Genomic DNA, 16,172 nt, shown 5'->3' on the forward strand with positions numbered 1-16,172 from the left:
TAAAGGTAAATCAACAATTAGCTCTGTTTGAAAAGAGACAAGAGAGATAATTTTACTATGCCTTGCACAGCTCCAGGTCTGTAGGAGCCTCTTTGAAGTTTTGCCATTGTTTCCAGAGTGAATTTGTTTGATGTGTAACGATGTCTTTTGCATTAGGTGACTAATGTTTGATCATTTGACTTGGAGCTTTTTGCAAGTTCAGTTGCTACAAAATAAAAAAGTACAGATATTTTCATTTTCAGACAAGCAACCAGCAGATTTTGTGTTTCTAGTGTAAAGCTGATAGAAGTGAGGGAAAGGTGGGTTTATTTCTGTTTAGTATTTGTTAATACCTTCTGTGCTGTGAAGAAAGATATTGGTTGAGCACTAGGAGGGTTTTGTGTTGCCCTTTTTCTGCCCTGAATGCACAGAAGAAAGCTGAAATTCTTATCATCCCTGGACACTGACTTTTCCATGGATCAGCAGGGGAGGTGGCCCTCATGATGGCTTTACCATCCTGCTCCATCTAGTGGAACACTTAATTCTACATCCTGGGCTGTTCAGCCAAAAATAAACTTTGAACATTGCTGACAAATTAGATTTTTTTTTTCCCTAAAGAAAATAAAATAAAAATTGCTGTCTCCTTCTAAAAGTATTTAATAATTCTAGTATTTATTCCATATGATGGTAACATACATGACACCATAGTCTTGTAGAAGGAGCTTTCTAATTGTTAATTTTGATAGTTCTTGTCCTTTCTGGCATTTTGGACTATGCAGTGGTGTTGTTTTTAATAACAGAATATGCACAGCAGGAGTTTTTTAATGGCGAAATGTTATCATGCAGGTTAATGTCACTTTGAAATGCTGAATTTGTTTTTATCGCATTAAATTTTCAAGGGACCTAACTAAAACTGCTTCCTATAAAATTTGACTTGATTGATACCTTTAAATGGTGAGCACACACTAACAAAAATGTGGCAAAGGCAAAATACAAAATATATCTGAGATTTACTAAAGTAGGGATATTTTAATATGGATCTGCAAGTTGCAACTAACTGGTGTTCGTGCTAATAGATTAAAAGAGAATATTGATCAAACTCTACTGGGGTTGTCCATTCTTTCAGAGAAGAGTTTTGGGTTCTGAACACTTTTCCCCTTTTGAAGCCCCCATTTTAAACAAGGAAGTTACACTGCCAGTTGGAGATGGAAAAGAGGCATTTGTCTTTCAAGATCAGTCTGACTTGGAAAAATCCTTTCTTACTCTTGAAAGTTGAATAAAATCTTAAATGTTAATGGATGCTTTGCTCAGTGATCTGCCTTAAAATTCTAAACAATGTTTTTTGTTCACAACAATTAACTTTTTAGAATTGTTTGTAAAAAAATTTAATTCTTTTCACCTGTCATTTTTTGAAGACTGAATCACTTAGTGTAAAGTTCGTCTTGGTATGGACTTCTTTAACATCCTGAATTTTTTTAAGGAGGTTTTGTCAGTGTTGTGACACAGTTTTATATAGGATGCTTTTGAGGATATCCTGCCAAATGTTTAAAAATCACTTTTGCCTGTCTTTTAGCTGTTCTGCTTTCCATGGATAAAAGCTGGTTCTACATGTAGACAGCTTAGCTGTAGTCCAGGAGAAGGAAGAGCTTTCCAGGATTCAGGGATGGAGAACCTGTAAAAGAAAGATGCTGGAGAGAAGGCAGCTTAAACTTCTGCAGAGTTTGTGCTGAGGAAAGATGGGAATTTGCTGATGGGTCAGGAGCTCTCCTGGATGGACAGAGCGTGAGGGAAAAGCCACTTTCTGTTTCATGTTCATTCCCAAGAAAGTGGGAACAAATGTAATTCTCGGTGTTTTATTTCCCTAATTCCGGTGTAGGGGTTTGGAGTCCAAAAATGGTATTTTTCACCTGTTCTGGAGCAGTAACTTTAAATGTACAGTGCTTCCTTCTGCATCTCTACAACTTTCAGTGTCTTCCATAAGAAGTGACATTATTACACACTCTTGCTGTTGGTCCACCGAGTCTCTGGTTGTGTTGGCTGAGAAAAGGCGACTTCACCAAAAGCCACAGGTGCTTCCCATTTCCTGGCTTCCCATTTCCCTGCAGTTGTGATCATTGGAGGTGTGAAGCTGGGAGGTCTGGCCAGTAACCTCATCTGCTGGAGAGCCCTTCTGGTATCCTGCCCTGTATCCTCAAGGCACTGCCTAAATGAAAATGTCACTTCAGAGGAGTCCTGTTCATTTTGAAAGAGTAGCTGCCTCTGCTCATCATGAGCTTTACTGTACTTCCTGCCCAGGCATATTTTACAGTCTTGAGAGGCAGAGAAAGGAAAGAAGGCTTGTTTCCCTTTTCTTAACTGGCCTTACTAAGAAATCAGTTTCAATTCTGCATTTAGAACAGCATGGTCTGTGACGTTGTCACCGGTTTGTGTCTGTATTTCAGTGGTGAGGAGGGAGCTTTATCTGTGAGGAGACCAAATTTCATTGCCCTTGCATCTTGCAGGGATGTACACAGAGTGTTCATGTGAAGCTGCCATGTGATCCTGCTCTTGGCTAATAATAAACAGAACAACACAGAAGGGTCTAGAATACAGAAAATCCCAAAAGTTGTTATATTATTTACCATCCATCATATGTCTTCCCTGAAGGCACAGGGTCACATTTTGTTTAGAATTATTATTAAAAATATAGGAGCCATTTCCACTGTGATGTGCCAAAGCCTGTTTGTCAAATCTTCCTTCTGTCAAATACAAACAAACACGATCTCTTTGAAGCGCTGTTGTTGCCAATACTTCTACCTCAGGTTTCATTTGAGCAGCTCTGGTTTTAAAGCCTCAGGAATACCCAGCAGCCAGAGTAAGCAGGATCTGTCCCCTGGAAATGTGCTGTTTGTGGCATGAGGATATGAAGGTGTCCACACTGTCCTGGCAGGTCTTGCGCAAAGCCTGTGGATGGCCTGAAGAAACCTGCATTGAACATTTGGGTTTAACTGTTCAGCAAATTAAGAGCAAAACCTGGGTACTACACGAGCTTTCTAGTGCTTTTTTCTAGGGTTGCTAATATTAGGCTGAGCCCACAGATCCCTGAATTTTTGCTTGAGTTACCCTTGGCCGCTCATTGGGTTTTGTGCTTCATTTTACGCTGCGTTTTCCCTGCGAATCTCCTCGCTGGTGCTTCCTGGTTATGGCTGGGGTGGAAAAGGAAATAATGTGAGAGACAGTGTTTGCAGCCCATTTCACACCCTGCGAGGTCAGGAAGGGCTGGAAGCAGCACGAGGAGCCCATTCTCACGCTATTTCCTGCCTCTGCTCCCCTCCTGCGCTGCCATTTCGGGGAAGGAGAAGGCGCAGGGAGGAGGCTCTGGAGGTGCAGAGTCACGTTTCTGGAACTCCAGCACCAGCAGAGCCTCTCTGATACCTTGAAACTGTGCCAGGCTCCTCCAGAAGGGTTTATGAGGAGTATTTTTGAAGATGTTTGTTTTTAAAATACTTATCAAAGAAAGGCAGGGAGTGCAGCTATTAGCCGACTGCTGTGCAGGGCTGCTGAAGGATCAGCACATGTGGACACACAGGCTTTTTAATTTCTGATGTTGTGAATTCTTTATGTTTTTATTAAGATTTATGGTGTGTTTTATTTCTGGAATTGCAGACTTGCAGAGAGCAGTTAAGAGCCCCAATCTGTGCGCTTGATGATTTTCTTCCATGTTGATTTCTCTTCATGACAAAGTTCCCTTCATGGAGCATGCAGTAAAGTGTGTTTGCTCAAAGTCTCAACTTTTTAAATAGTGTCTGATTTATCAGGAGTACTACTGTTAGTCTAGTTTATTATCCATAATATTTATTACTTGTAAATTTTTTCCTTTTACTTTCTTAACATTTGATGTGATTTTGACAGAGTGGTTTCTCTTGTCTCCAGCTCCTCTGAGTGCTCCCATTGAACAGCAGGAATTTCCCTGGCCCCTATTCCTGGCATACATGAGCTTCTTACTGACAGTGACAATTACATTGTTAAACACTCCCATGAGGAAGAACAATATTCATGTCCCCTTTTGCTGGAATAAAACTGGTGAGCGTGCCTACTGCTGTGTGAATTCCTTGGCAAGCCAAAGAGTAAACCCAGATCATCTAACTCCTAATTTTTGGTCTTGATTATAAAATTCATGTTATTCTATTCCAGAGTGAATTAGGGTCTTTTCCCTGCTCATCTTCAGCTTGAAGGACTAGAAGATCATGTTTTAAACAAGGTTAAATTTTGATTAAAGAAAGATAGCCCAGGATATACATTTTCTGCAGTCCAGTGCAATATTAGGTGTATGATGGGGAGCACAATAACTCTTGTCTTTGCATGACTTCAGTGAAGTCACTACCAACAACACAGGTCCAAATATATAGTATCTGAATTATACCCAACTCCTCCACATGTGTGTCCTCTCTTGTTGACTATCAATAGCAGGGATGTGCCTGCTGGCAAGTGCTCTGAAAACCAGATTACCTAAATTTAGCCAATAAATGGATTATGAATCTAGCACATGTTCCCACTCTTGTCACAGCTAATCACAAATTCATAATTTCAAGCTACACTCAACCCCAGATAAACTCCTCTGTCTTCAAAATAAATTACATCCCAGTATGAAGCAAGATAAACCAAAAGGTGTCCCAGAATAGGTTCCAGTAAGGGAGATAAAAAGTTGATGGGCCATAAATGGCAGAAAGACCTTTACAAATCCAAAATGTGAATAACTGAAGAAGTTGTACCACAGGCTTTTGAGGTGTTTGTGATGCCCATTGCATCATCCTGAATTATTGTCAAGGGGTTTAACTGTTTGCTCCAGGAATCTGATTTCTGCCTCTACTTTCACTCCCTTGGCCACTTCCAGCCCCCTTCATTCATCTGTTGCTTTTATTCCTCCTCTGTTCCACACATCTGTGAATGTGCCAGTTCCTTTCTGGCCTTTGGCTGCAGATACAACTTCCTTTCCCTGCCTGGTTGTGACTACTGAGGATTTGCTTTCAGCTGGAGGCAGGGCTGACCTGGTTGTGGAGCATGAAAAAGCTGCGTTGGAACTTCTTCCCAGGTTTCTTGTGTCCAAACACTCAGACTTCACTTTTTAGTTTAAGTGCATCACTTGCTAATGCCTGCAAGGGTTAAGGATAAACTCTAGTGTTCACAGATGCCTGATTCAGTGGAAATGGGTGTTTTATATTTGCTTTCACGTGCGAATGGATTTGCTCTCACAACAGCTATTTCTTTGTTTCACACAAAATTCACATGCGCAACATTTGTTCAGGTTAGGCTTGCACTGGATCAAGAGTATTTTTCAAAGTTTGGCAAGAATGTTAGCATTTTATTTAAATAAAAGTTGTCTTTAAAATAGTAATTTTTTCTGAGGTCATAAGCAGATTCCCACATGATTTGGTCAGTAGATTGCTGTTCTCTTCTAACTGAGAAGTTTAATTTTCAATGTCAGAAGACCCATCAGGAGAGTGTAATGAAGGCAGGGTTAGATAACAAACTTATTGACATTTTAGTTATCTGGAGGAGAGTCCAGGGTGTAGTTTGCTCAGGATGTATCTCCATTAATATTTTACTTTATTAGTCGGCTTTGGAACCAAAGTTGTTATTACCAAAGAATGTTAATGTATAAGTAAGTACTGCTGTATAAGCCTCAGAGTGATGCGTCTTCAGAAGATAATTCTGCACTAAAAGTATTTGGCTACAGTCCACAATTTTGCAGACAAAGTTCTTTAGCCAATTTCTTGATGGGTGGCCTATACCCATAATGTTAATTAACATAGTTAAAAATAATTCAGTAAAGGGAAGGATGGATTCCTTGTTACTAGTGGTAAAAATGGCAAATTGTGTTGGTTGATAAAGAATATTATGCTTGCATCACTACGTGATTTTAAACATACTGATAAATGACAAAATGTGCCTAATCCCAGGGATTTCTAGTTCCAAAAGAGAAAAGAAAGTAATCTTGAGCTTTTTTTAAAACAAACGTCAGATGCATATTTTTGTAATTGCTTTCAAGTCTGTTTGACTCAGTAGTGTCTGGACTTCTTATACATATTTCTGATACCTGTTCAGGCTGCTGCTTTGTTTTTTGTGGTTCTGTTCTCTGCAAACCTACAAATGCAAATTCAGTGGAATTTTTTTGTGGGTGAAGGGAAAGTGTTGCAATGTGATACAGCAGGAGATGAAATATAAGCCAAAACCTTTGGTTAATTAAACTCTCACTAATTTCTGCATTTTAATGTTCCTCATTCCTTACCACTGTTGTTTCTTTCCATCCTCAAAAGTTTTTGTTGTGGCATTAAGTTATAGTGTGAGTGAATATGGTAGAAATGTATGAAAAAACATATTTAGAATGAGAATTAGTGAAAAACACTGGCTCTGCACATTGTGCCTAAACCTAAACTAACCTGGGGTTAGTGCTGCAAAAACAGCTACAGAGTACCTTTTTTTTTTTTTCTGGGAAGGAAAGTACAAGAAATTCACCCTAAAAGTAACAGTTTACTGCAGGTGAAACTTCTGTCATTGCATTGCTCAAATGTTCTGAGAAAATTGAAATGAGTAAAAATGAGATTGTTGTAGACACAGTAATCCTTCAATCCTCTGGTTTTGTGAAGACAGGCAGTGGTCAGTCTGAACTGGGAATGATTGAATGTCATAAATGAATTGGTCAGAATGAATTAGGGTGAGAAGTTAAATAAGAGGAGGAATTGTGACTGTAAACTCCGTACGTTTGTCATGCACCTCAGGTGTCCTTCTGTAATTTTTTTAAGTTTTACCTATTAATATAAAAAATATGCTCATTTTTACCATAAAATTTCCGTAAGCTTATTATAAAGCAGAGCAAATGACATCTTGACTTGTGAGTATTGGACTTAATGATATAGCAGTGTTGGACTGGTGTACGGGTGAAACTCTGTGCCTGTCAAATGGTGAGAATCAACCCAAGCAACTCTTACAACCCATAGTAGCTCCTGAGAATGAGTTTTCACTCCCCTTCCCCAGCTTTTGTTCTTTGTGAAGCTTTGTGTCTTGTGCAAACAGAGAAATCCCCAAACGAGGTTCGTTTTGAGCTGTGATTCAAACAAACAATTCAGTGTGAGACAGAAACAAGCAGAATAAAAAACTTCCACAGGGGCTGGAGCAGCCTTCCCTAGGAATCCCTCCCGCCAGGAGGAAGATCTGCAGGCACAAAATACAGGGCAAGCTAAATAAACACGAGGAAACAAGGAAGAGTGTGGCATTGTTTGCATCACTTTTGCATGGCCCGTGTAAGGCCGGAGCATCGTTTCTGGCATGTGCATCCTTGGTGCTCTGATAGGCACCATCCTGAAGCAGGTGTGACCAATATTTTTAGGATTTTGCAGTTCATTTGCTTGGGTGGGTGAGTGGGTGCTGGAGCTTTTTGCCTGACCTTGGGAGCTGCTGTTTCTGCTGTTCCCTGTGAGCAGGCACGACAGCTTTTGGAGCACAGGAGGGTTTTATGAGAGCTCTCATGGCTCAGCTGCATTGCTGCAGAAAAGGAACATCTCAAGATTATAGGATGACTATTAGGAGAATACTTTTATCAAACTTAAGACCTAAAAAGCTACTGTAAAACCTCATTAAAGACTTGCTTTAAAAAAGGAAGTAAAAGCACCCGTGTTCCAAAAGATGGAAGGCAACAGAAAATTCCTGATCCAAGGATGAAATGAGGCCAGTACATTTGCTGGTACAATGTGAAAGCACCAGGTTCGATTCCCAATTATTCCCTGGGCTGAAACTCTGCAGATACAGCACTGCCAGTCTCAGGGAGAGGGAGCACTGGATGCTGCTGACTTTCATGTTCCCCCCTTCATTTTCCTCTTCTGTGAGCCCCACTGTTCACTGATACACCAAAGCCTTTCCTTCACTGGGGACTTAAATTTAAATTTCTTTTGTCTGGGTGCTTGCCTGCAGTCATACAGGTATTGCTGAAGTTACTGTTTTTTAGAGACCCCTGACAAAGATGTCTGGAGGACATTCGGTATAAATTTACCAGCAGGCTCAAAAGTTTATTGAGACCATGTGCTTGCATGCAGAGAACATGGTCATAAAATCCTGACTTCAGGAGGGGCAGGCTGAAAATTAAAAAGTAGATTAAGCTCATATTAGGTGAAGATGTTTTCAAACCAAAGCTGAGCTTGAGTAACTTTAAATATGGTATTTTTAGTATGTGACTAAGTTCTAAACAAACTGAAAGAAATTGCTGGCTAATTTTACATGTGATTAAGAGTAATTTTGTAGCAGGATGTCATTGATAGGCATTGCAATTTTGAACTGATTACTCTGTAGTATATTATACATTGATTTTGTAGCTGAAACGTGTTAAAATAAGTTGTTGTAGTTAAATATAAATCTCTGTTAACTATATTTGTATTGTGGTACACTAATTAAGTCTCTGAGAGGGATATGCACCAATAAAGCTAAATTGTAATGCATTCATTATGGAAGTGAGGGGTTTCAGTGTTTGGATGATAATTTGCACTTGAAACGTGTTGGCTGCCCAGTAAATTGTCAGTGAGTGCCTTGGGTAGTCTGCAAGGTTCCCCTTCCCCCAGAGGGCTCATGTAAACTGCAGCCCAGTAAAAGCTGGCAAAGGACTATTTTTAGGAAGCTGGGGGAGGGAAGGAGCCTTGGCTCTTGGGCTGCTAAAGGAGCGTGGTGCTGGCAGGAGCCACAGCCAGCCTGGGTCAGGTGGCCAGGTCTGCTGTGGGATCTTGGCTGAGAGATTTCTGTTTTTCAAAAAAAAAAAGATCCTTCTGAACCTTAAGTAATTTTTCTAAATGAATGAAAGCACCAATATACATACAAAATCCCCACAGCTGTAAAAATGCCTTGTTTGTTTGTTTATTGCCAGTGTTGGCAATACTTGCAAATTTTCTGAGGACCAGACTGTCCAGCACTTCTGCTGTTAAGGTGTCTAAGAGGGACTTTAATTACACATTTATAATGTTACAAGATCAGGAGGTGTGTGAAGGGCACTGTGAAGCTTTCTGTCTGGCGAGACAATTTTCTTTACACAGCTTCATAAAGTGTGGCTGTTCTCTGGATATTGTTTCATCAAACTGAGTCTCAAGAGTAAGCCTCCTGACTGTTTTTTTATTTTGGTGTTTTCATTAGCACTCCCTACCATCACTACATGTGCCATGAAGGGGAACAGAGTTTGCAGTTAAGGTGTGCAAACTCTTTTTCTTCCCTGGGTTGGAATGGCTTCTCCTTGTTTATTCTGGAGGACTCCTTGTTCACCTCTGTCCCAGGGAGCTGAACTGCTTTAGGATACACACACCTGGGCGAAACAAAGTTTCCCCCTTTGTAAACTGGTGTTTTGATACAGCTCTTCTTCAAGAGGATTATAAAAGCTCACATCTGCAAAAACCCTTGGGTGATTTTGGGTAGTGTAAGGTTTTAAGTGAAGTCATATGAATGAAGGATGATCAATCTTTCATGGTTCTAATGCCAAGAAGTGTCGTGATGTCATCAAGAATCTTGTCATCAGGATTCTTGATCTTGAATCTCACAATGAAGTGGTTTGGTGGAAGGGGTGAGAGAATGGATTTATAGATCTCCTGTTTTACCATGGTATATTCCCCAGATGGGCATTCCAGACTCCAGGATCTTACCACGTCTCATTAAAATGCAGATATTAGTACATCATCTGTGTATTTTCAATGCTAACTAATTCTCTATCCCTATTGTTCAAAATTTCTTTCAAAAATAAGGTGTGGTATATATGAAGTGTGGGATAGTCTGATGTGAGGTTACAACAGACTCATTAGTGCTACAGTGTGTTACCAAGGGAAACAGTAATTAAAATGGCCAGTTTTAAGAAGCTTTTTGGAGATGAACATGTCAGATAATAACTTGCTTTATTGTGATTAATGCGGCTGTTTCAGTAAATTTGAAAATACCAGAATTCCTCTGTGCTCTCTCAGAGCTCTTTGCTAGGTGGGATCCTTGGCCCTTCTCCATTGCTGCTGGAGCACTTCCCTCTTCACCTCTGTCCCACGGAGCTGAGTTGCTCTGTGATCCAAGCAGTGTGTTATCATTCAGGGCTCTCACCAGCCCTCTCCAGACCATCCGTGCTCCATTTCCCTTCCCTCCCCGTCTCCTCTCCCGGCCGCGCTGTGAATTGCGCAGCTGCGCGGAGCTCGGGCAGGGAAAACAGCATGAGGCAGGACTGGACAGGTGAAAGCAGAACTGCTCTCATTAGACTAAAAAAAACCCCAACCAAACCCCAAGCCTGGCCCTCAACCAACTTTTAGGATCAGAAAGGTGTTGAGCCATTTCCCAGTTTCAATCTGATTGGAGCCGAGCCTTGCAGACGCTTGGGAAGCTGGAGCTCCACTGCTGCTTAATTGCTTCTTGTTTTGAAGGATAATTAGGAACTTCACTTAAAAATAGTAACTTTAGTGTTCAGTCCATTAAATTTGTCACCAAGATAATTTCATTAGACTCCCAGCTGTTTTCTTATTGGAATTGTGAACTAAAAATAGGTGGAATTTCTGCTGTTGTGTGCAGAGGCTGGTACCTCCATTTCAGCTCTAACTTTCTCTAATGATGTGAAACATGTTTGTTTCCCTCAGAGCTTTCTTCTGGGCTGTATTTCAGAAGGTCCTGCTAATTATGCCAAAATTGTGCACTGTGGTTTTCTGATAAAGTCACATGGCTGTGAAGAATATGAAACTGATTTCCCTCAAGACAAGTCTTACAAATGAAAGATTGATGCCGCACCCAGTGCATTTTTCTTTTTCACCAGTCTGCAAGAGATGTTTGTAGTAGTTGAACAAATACCTTTTAAAAACAAACAAACACTAATGAACACAGGTTTGTTACTATTATTATGAGGGGTGTGATTTACTCTCTCAGTTCAGTTCTCATGAGCAGTCCCTTTGTTGTACATAATTGAAATCACAATGTAGATTGTGAGATAATGTGACAATTACCGTGTTTATATTGTGTGAAACACGGTGTTTTTTTGAAACAAACCTCTGTAATTACCAGAATCTGTACAAGCACATGCTGCTTTTATACATACATGGTTTACTGGGTGGATCAGGTTGTAATATCCATGTTTAAGCAATGGTGCTTTTTTAAGTTCTGAACTGTTTCACATTTATTCCTAATGTACATACCACAGGGCATCATAATGGATTCATGGTGGACATGCAGAAAGCTGAAACAGATTTTTCTCTGCAGTTAAGTCTGTCTGTGTACATGTGTGGCAGTTTCCCTGCATACTTTCCTAGAAGCTGGATCAGACAGAAGGGGTCTGAGGCCATCTAGTCCCACCTCAAACACACCTTACTCAGGGTTGTGTCCAGACAGCTTCTAAAAAGTTGCATTTTTTGACTGTGATGTTAGTCAAAGATTTTTTTTTTTACCTTGAGATATCTTTTGATTGTAACTCCACTGAGTAGCTGTAGTTTGTGCTGACAAAAATGAATTTTGGTAACAGGAGGAAGTTCTGCTGAAGAGCAGTGTGGGGCTTGTGGGGTTTTTTTAAATGCTTGATGTTTGGAGCCACAACCAAGAAAGTCAGTGACCCAAATGTAAATTATATAGGCCTTAAGGTTTTTTTCCTTCCCAACTCTGTTATCTTTAAGCAAAGAAACCGAAAATCGTAAGATATGTTAGTAAAACAGATCTCTCCAATGCAAGTGAGCTCATTCAAAGGAGGGAAATTTTCTTCCTTAATTAAAATGAAGGATATGCTTATCTGCAGAAGTACTCCAGTGATGTTCCCTCAAAACCTGTATTTAGATGCAGTGTGTAATTCTGGCACGGTTTATTAGCATCTCAGATCTTTTTTAATTTTCTCATCTGCTTGTTGGCAATCTGTTCCTTGGACTTCCTGTGCGTGTGCGTTCCTACAAAGCAGATAACTGCAGTTTTACAAGCTGGAGCTAAACGTGGGTGGGATGGCGTGAGGGAAAAGCGCTGTTTTGAAAGCTCTGCACCTGTCACTAGTTTTGAGCATCACCATCCGTGCAGGGCAAGCCAGTGTGTGCAAGATGCTGCAAAAATCTCTTAGGCAGCAAAATGTAGAAGAAAAGCAGGAGTGGCTATATTTAGTAGCCACTTATTATTAACTTCTGTGTAATGTACCAGTTGCTGTGCTCAGACACCTCTTTTTTGTGGTGAATCAATAATTTGCTGCTGAGGACAGGAAGTGGAGTTAAAGTGCTGTTGTGTGATAAAAGCTGTGTTTCACATATGGTTATGGTGTTTATAGACTGTGTATGTATAAATAAGCACCTGATACAGGGTAGGTAAGGTAGGAACACACCTCCCTTTCACCAGAACCTGTGAGTGTTCTCTGCAGACTTTCTCCTGACCCATCTGATCTGAGTCTCTTCCACCTTGAAGCCGTTGCTGCTGTTCTTAGTGTAAACCATGATCCGGAAGCTCTAATTATAGTAATGCAGAACAAATGGAAATCCTGGAATTGTCTCCAGCACTCTGGAATCACATAGTTGCCAGTTGCAGGTATCAGAGCAATAGGTGAGCCAGCCCAGGATTGTTCTCCTGGAGCTGCCTCTGCTTCCCAGCACAGCTTTGAATTGCACACTTATTTCCAAATCTGTGGGCTGTGACTGATGGCCACTAAGTTTTAGGCATATATTTGAACCTAGACTGCAGTCTGAAGGGTGCTGTACATCATTTAGTGCTTCTTTAGACATTATAAGAGGCTTGCTGGGTTTATGTCTTTTTGCAAAATAACGGGCTTGGATATTGGGCAGCCAAAAGCCCCAGCTGGGGCTTAACAAATGGTGATGTGGGAATAAGCACAATATTTGGGGAAGAGAAATAACATCTTAGACCCCTCCTCGTCTTTCCCACTGCAGCAATTATACCCTTGGTTTTTAGTGTCTTTTTTAGTTCAGTTCTTCTCCTGAGACTGTTTAAATATTTCTTTCATGTAGAAGAGGAAATTTGTAATCTGTTAATGAGTAATTTAGGTTCAGGTTTTCATCCATTTGAGATGCAAACATGAGACACTGCCCTCTGCAGACAAAGAGATGGTGAAGATGTGCATGTCTTCTACTGGAATCACAGCTTTTAGTCATCCAGTGGATTTTGGAGATTTTTTGTAACTTCAGTGCATACCTTGGGCTCTTCAGGTTGGCTTTTCCTTCCCTTGGATTCCATGTTGTCTGGCTGTAATTGAGTGCACGAGGGTGGGGAGTTCACCCACTGGGGGTGCAAAAATGAGTTGTTATTCATAGCTCTGTGATAGTTTCTTTTCAGTGTAATAAACCACAAAAGTGTAAACTGGTGTTGCTGGAGTTTCAGAATTAAGGCCCACTGAGATGAAGTTCTTCCCCACCTCCTGGTGCTTGTTTCATGCTCAATCCTTTGTCCTCCTTGCCCCCATCCCTGGAGGAAAGGTGGGACTGGAGTTAAGGTGTCCAGAGAACATGGCAGGAGTTTAAATTGAGCAGTTTGTCCAGGGTAGCTCAGCGCAGAGGTCCCCCAGCCTCGGCCGAACGGTGGTTTGTGGTCAGGGCTCTGGCACAGCCTGGGAGCACAGAGAGCTGTGTGAGAGAGGGATGTGGGAGAAGATTCCCTGCCCAGGCTGTCCCTGCCCTCTAGAAAGTCTGCCAACAAGGAGGCCAGTGAGGATGCTGAAGGGTGGTGTGTCTGTGTCACCTCTGATACCTCCTGAATCTTAATTCAGGAATCTTAATCCAGTCTTCATTCTTGAGTATAAGATTCAACCTCAAGATAGAGGTTCTTCTGCTGCTGAGGGCTTTTGGGGTTGTAATGCTGAAAACATTATGTTCTGTGAATGATACAATTAGTAATTATTTAGGTAATTACAACACTTTTATATAGGTAATAAATAGAGCCAATAAAGCTGGTTCAAAAGAACTGATTCCACCTGAAGCAGCAGAACAACTTCCTCATTTTAACATTACAAAACAAGCTAATTAGAGAATACGGGATTTTAAGAGTTGTCCCAAAATTTTCCCATCCCTCACCCACAGGCCTCGCTCCAGTCCTGTCTGGATTCCGTGTTTTGCAGCACCTCAGTGCTGCTCTGTGAGTCAGGGACTGCCATGGAAAACCTCCCTGAGCCGAAACCAGCGACGTGACTCTCGGCTGAGAGAGGAAACAGGCGGAGGTTGTGCCTTGTCAGGGATTTTACTTTTCCTGTGCACACTTCATTCTAAATTCTCTGTGACTCCAGCATTAAAAGTGCACAGCTTAGAAAATTCCACATGAAAAAACACATTTTGCAAGTTTTAGAGTATGTTTTGTAAATACAAAGTCTGTCCTACTGTGTTTTACAGACATTTGAATGACTTGAGCTTTTAGTACTATTTTAAGGTCTTTTATAGCCAGCTGTGTCTTTTGAGAGGTGAGATTTAAAGTTCATATTTTTGTAATGATTTAAATTCTGCTTCAGAGTGAGTTGAGTCAAGTTAGGTCAGTTAGGGAAGAGAGGGGGGAGAGCCAAAATATTTAAAAGATTCTAAAACGGCTTGTCATGCCATTGTTAAATTGGGGCTGTTTGTGAGTCTTTGTAAAGCCACATTATTCTGCGAGGTGTCCATTTTCATTGCAGGCTTCAAGGCACTAAAATACCCAAATGCAGTTTGTGGAAACACTGCACAAGTCAGTGGCTGTGTATTGATGTTGTCACAGACACGTGAGTAAGCAAAGGTGGAGGGTCTATATTAGATTTTCCTTTTAAGAGAAGCAAAACACTCTGCAAAAAGCAGAACCATGAGACTGGATGACTGAAAGGTTTTTCACTGGGAATAAAAGAGGGCTGCACTATTCCAGAACCATGGTGACTCCTGTGAATGGCTTTTCCACAGAAATAGTGTGGTCACCTTTATTATTTACCTTTGATTTTGGCCTCAAGCTTGATTTCTTGCTCCTTTTATCTGCCTGAGTGTAACGTGTGCCAGGGACAGACAAACACTTAAACTTGACTTCTTCATTTTGTTGTATGGCAGAACACAGAACCAGGTATTTGCTTTTCACTTTAGCCAAAGATGAGTGTCCCTGCACTGCTCAAAATTCACAATATAAAATGCTGATGCAGCTGTGTATAATTGGCCTGGTTTAAAACTATATTTTTAAAATATTCCTGGTATTAAATTTAATGATCAAGCAAATGTTTTCAAGAAAAAGAAAAAAAATAATAACTGTGTTATTACAGCTCCCTTCCAAATGAGATGTGTGCTCTTTACAGATACTTTCAACTCCAGTTGCCAGCTTGTGCCTCTGCTTTTACAGAGGCCTGGAGTTGTTTTTGCTGAGTTGAAAGCAGAACGTTTAAACAAGAAGGAGGAGGGGAAGCCACATTCCTCTGAGGAAAGCAAAAGTTGAAATGTGAGCTGCTGTGAGGTGTGGGACTGTCAGCCCCAGCAGGTATTGACAGGTACTCGGTCCTGTGGAAACACCGAGGCCCTTCCAGCCCCTGCCCGCAGCGTCACGGGACAGAAATGAACATCAGAGTCAAAATTACTGCCTTTTTGCCAGAGAACACAACTTCCTAAAGTACACAACAAAAATCTCAGCTGGGATGGTGCCTAAGCAGACAAGATTCCAGCACTGGATTTATACCTTACATCTAAAGATACGCAAACTGTTTTTCTGAAGATCTTTGTACAAGCGTATTTAAATAGGGAGATGAAGTCCTCCCTCACCACCCTGCTCGGAGCCCAGCAGAGGTTTGTCTTCCCATTGTTTTGGGCTCATCTGGGGCCTGATTCCTTCCCTGAGCTATCACTGCTTCCTCAGTGCCTGAGGAAAACTCAGTCTTGGTTCAAAATTCCTTTTCTGTCATGTGAGGTCCCATCAGCTCCACCTAGCCTTGTCCCTAAAATTCCTGTTACAAATAATGTTGTCCATTTTTCCAGTAGTAACTGGGGAAGTGCCCAGTTCTGTGTTCCCACTGTTTAGGTTTACAAGCCACGCACAAGCTGAAAAAATGTGGGAACTTTCTGAACCTTTGTATTATCTGGTTTTGCAGATAGCTCTGTTTCTTCAATTTAGGGAAACTAGTATGGAGTATTAAGGTTGTTAATTATTTTATCATCTAAATGCACTTTTATTAATATTTTAAATTGTTAACATAATTTTTATTAGTGATGTCATTAATTCTGTCATAATAATACAGCTTTAAAATTATAGATACATGCTGGTGT

The 16,172-nt window shown here is 40.8% G+C and overlaps 1 protein-coding gene and 1 long non-coding RNA gene across 5 annotated transcripts in view; one reads left to right on the top strand and one right to left on the bottom strand.

Annotated features, from left to right (window-relative positions):
* The window catches only part of GNAS (GNAS complex locus), a 133,221-nt gene that overhangs the window by 98,154 nt on the left and 18,895 nt on the right, over positions 1–16,172 (top strand). The window lies entirely within an intron of this gene.
* Positions 968–2,005, bottom strand: LOC147650132 (uncharacterized). The gene is made up of 2 exons (XR_015276982.1): positions 1,887–2,005; positions 968–1,651 (listed from the first exon to the last, which is right to left on the bottom strand). It is a non-coding gene; the product is annotated as an uncharacterized LOC147650132 (long non-coding RNA).

The sequence above is a fragment of the Cyanistes caeruleus genome, chromosome 16 (genome assembly GCF_971803275.1).
Source record: "Cyanistes caeruleus chromosome 16, bCyaCae1.hap1.1, whole genome shotgun sequence".
NCBI lineage: Eukaryota > Metazoa > Chordata > Aves > Passeriformes > Paridae > Cyanistes > Cyanistes caeruleus.